Below are 3768 nucleotides of genomic sequence, written 5' to 3' on the forward strand. Positions count from 1 at the left end.
TCAGGAAAAAATTATACCAAGACGTAGATAAAAACATAGTTGTCAAAGAAACAAATATATACGATAAAGTAAACATTGACAATAGGATCCACTCGCGTTGTTTCTGCATCATCTCGAACTGACAGAATACTAATCAATCCTTTCTCCTCCCGGTGCCATATTTGTTGTTCCCGCAATTTTACACTATTAATCAAAACATTGAGTAATTAAATGACAAAATCATATATAACTATAAGTGTTCGGTAAATTAATTTCTAGTATCGCATAAAAAATCATAGATAAAACACCATCAGATGGGTCAGGTTGGTTAAAAAATTTAAAGTCACCTAGGTGTAATTTCTATTCGTAAAGCCTCCGGAATTATTTCACACAAAAATGAAGTCACTAAAATAACCTAAAATCATGTTGACCTTATATTTTGTGGGTCACCCGACCCATTTCAACATATACCTAAAATTACTCAATTTGACCCGTTACAAAAGCGAACTCAGCCCTCATTTTGCCCAATTTAATTTTTATCAATATAGTTGATCTAATGAAGGCAGTCTTAAGCTGTATATAAATCATGTAATTACAAATAAGAACTAACAAACGCATGGTTTTCTAGCCAAACATGTTAGTTTAGCCAAAAAACAGATATTAGTCACTGTATCGTAAAACAAAACATCACTTTTTTAAACATGAATAGGACAGGGGTACAACTCGAATACCTGACCATAGTACAAACACCGGAAGGCATGTGTGTCCTCCTTGATTATATATTTCGGTCATATCCTATGCATGCACCTCAAAGCAATAATCCGCTCAATGAATATGCAAGTTTAAGATTACTTAAGATTGCAAAATCCCAAACCTGCAAATATTAAATCTATAAAGAAGATCGAATACATTAGGAGCTGTCAATAAATACAATACAATGCAAAATCAAAACCAGATGAAAAGTTTAGTAACGATAAAGAACATTATCGAATCTGTCATAGATCCATGATAAAAAAAAGACCCAGCTATTTCAAATAGATGAAATACTTTCACTTCTAGGTATTAAATATTGACAGGAAAATAAAACTATAGACGGCTCAACAGGAAAAAAAATATGCAACTTAATTCAGAATAAAAGTCATTTAGTACTATGAAACACTTTAACAAAGAAAGCCTCATCAAGACATACGTACTACCAAACCGAATGCTAAATTCAGATGGCCCAATAAACTAAGTTCCATCCAAGGTCCTAGTAAAAATGTTAAATTGTGCATTTGTACAACCTCATTCACCAAATTCTGAATCGAACCGCCGCCGACCTCCATTGTTCTGAACTGACCCAAACCATAGCCGACTCGCACTGTCCCTTGCCGACCCGACCCGCAAACTGTACCATTCTAAACCAACCCGACCCACCCGCACTCTAGGTTAACATAAAGTCCAACACCGACTTTGGTGTTCCCCATCTCAAAAACTGCCGACCCACCGCCATAAAAAATTAAGAAAAAACAGCCAATATTAACCAACACACCTTTGAGATTTAGCAAATCGTCTAATATTGTGTAAACGTGAACATGTAATAAAGTTAAACACTGAAAACATACCCTTCTGCTCTTGAAATAACGCCTAGATCTGCTCAAACTTGTCTCATTTGAGATTTAGTAAATCGTCTAATATTGTGTAAACCAACACAACAAATACGAATTAGGAATCAAATCCCAGACAACCCAAAGCAAGTATAAAATAAGAGGGTGATAAATAATCCATTAAAAGGCATACTTCCAATGGATTCAAAAGAATAGCAGCAACATCAATACACACTAAGCTAATTTTGTAAGTCTTCACCAAAATTCACCAATCTTTGACAAATCTCAAATAATTAGTCAACATACCTATCAACAACCTCTGACGGCAGTGGCGCTTACGAATTAGGCCAGGTCGTTATCCAAAAGAAACACTCTATCCGCCCACATCTCTCTCTCTAGCCTCCTGAAACCGCCACCCCACCACTATGCCCCCGCCATCTTGAACTAAACGCCACCCTTACCACCCATCACCTGAAACCGCTGCTACTATCACCATAACCTAAAATACAACATTAAATGTGTGTAGTACAAAATAAACCTTACATGGATATGAAAAATCTTGACATGAAAAAATGAACGTTTGTGAAGCTGATTACTGAGACATGAGTGTTTAAAGATTACCAGATAGCAACGGCAAAAGGATTCACGGTGTTTGCACCGCCGGTTGAAGCGTTTAAGGCCACAGATGTACGGATCTGATTCGGTAAATCTCCGGCTTCAGCACCATCGTTTTCACTAACTTCTGCGCTGGCATCGGATGTTTTATCTCTTAAACCTACAACGGCACCTTCACCGTTCCTTTCTCCTTCGACTTCAGCAGTTGAGCTCCTACTGGCGATTTCCGTCAGATAGCCCTACTTCTTCGATGGTGAAACCCTTGCCCTAACAGTCGCCTCTCTCTACTCTATTTCTCTCCTATTCAGACGTGTCTCTACCCTATCCGTGACCGGTTTCCACCACGTCCCTATCACCACCACCGTTGTAAACCACAACCATGACCCGATCTAACTATAAAGGATACATGCATACCTAGTTCAGGTCACCAAGTTCTCACCGAACCCCGTCGGAACCCTAGAAACCCTAAGTCTCTCACCGCCAGAGAACCCGGCACCGGGTTCTCACCCATTCTGACGGTTTAACCACCGTCTATGTCGTCAGAGATGTGGAAGCACCCTACCCTGTCTCTCTGTCTACTATGACGCATATCTTCTCTGATCTCTCTCTGTCTAGCAGAAACCTCTCTCTCCCCCCCCCTCTCTCTCTCTCTCTTTCAGTTCTTTCTCTATCAGTGATAGATTTAAACAATCAGGAGGTTAGAAATTTGGGGAAGCAAGCCCCCCTTAACACGTGTGTAAGAAGCAACGTGGCACACACATCAAATGCCACCAGAAAACCACCCATCCCTTTACCTATGGTTGAATGAAGAGGTGCCAGCAGGTCTTTGGCTCAGTTTGCCATCCAAAACTTTTAAACGGTTTAACCATCGTTTAACACTGTTCATTCACTTCATTTATTAATAAACGGTTTAACCATCGTTTAACACTGTTCATTCACTTCATTTATTAATATGTATATAATATAATTTGGTTGTAATAAAAGTTGTATTTTTTGGTATGATGGAAGGATTTGGTTATAATAATAATTGTATTTTTTGGTATGATGGAAGGATTCAGGGATAAATTATTTACACTATAAAGATTATAGGGATGGAAACGAAATATCATACTGATTTTTCAACGTAATACACTTCATTCTTATATTGTCTCGGGGTTTAGGGTTTAAGATTTAAGATGGTATTAATGTATTATGTTGGCATACGAAATAATGGAAATTCTATTAAGAAATCAATAAAACCACTTACCCACGGGCTATCTTTTATTTTTAACTTCAATTTTTATAGAAGAAAATTCAAGAAAACTAAAATTACGGTTTTTAGGGTTTGTTTCTTTCTCTCCTAGCAAACAGTTGCATATTATTGATCAAAGTAGAAAATCTAAAACAAAATAATACATGAAGTAAATTATAGAAAAAGTTGAGTATATATAGTTATATAGTGAAAGTTTAAAATTAAAGGCCATCTTATCATATGATGCGTACGCGAGCATCTCAACCGCACATCTGATCTAATCTAGGCCTTCTCGCGGTGGCACAATAGTAATTAACTTTATATAGTTACGCACGTTATAATACATAATTACCATTA

The 3768-nt window shown here is 37.3% G+C and overlaps 1 long non-coding RNA gene across 3 annotated transcripts; it reads right to left on the bottom strand.

Annotated features, from left to right (window-relative positions):
• On the bottom strand, positions 1–2962 carry LOC110881696. 3 transcript variants are annotated; one of them, XR_004870177.1, is made up of 3 exons: positions 2187–2960; positions 711–2064; positions 1–183 (listed from the first exon to the last, which is right to left on the bottom strand). It is a non-coding gene; the product is annotated as an uncharacterized LOC110881696 (long non-coding RNA). The 3 variants fall into 3 exon arrangements; XR_004870178.1 differs by having other exon boundaries at positions 711–868; positions 1872–2953; XR_004870176.1 differs by having other exon boundaries at positions 711–2962.
• Positions 2963–3768: the final 806 nt, after the last annotated feature.

The sequence above is a fragment of the Helianthus annuus genome, chromosome 10, assembly GCF_002127325.2.
Source record: "Helianthus annuus cultivar XRQ/B chromosome 10, HanXRQr2.0-SUNRISE, whole genome shotgun sequence".
Taxonomy (NCBI): domain Eukaryota; kingdom Viridiplantae; phylum Streptophyta; class Magnoliopsida; order Asterales; family Asteraceae; genus Helianthus; species Helianthus annuus.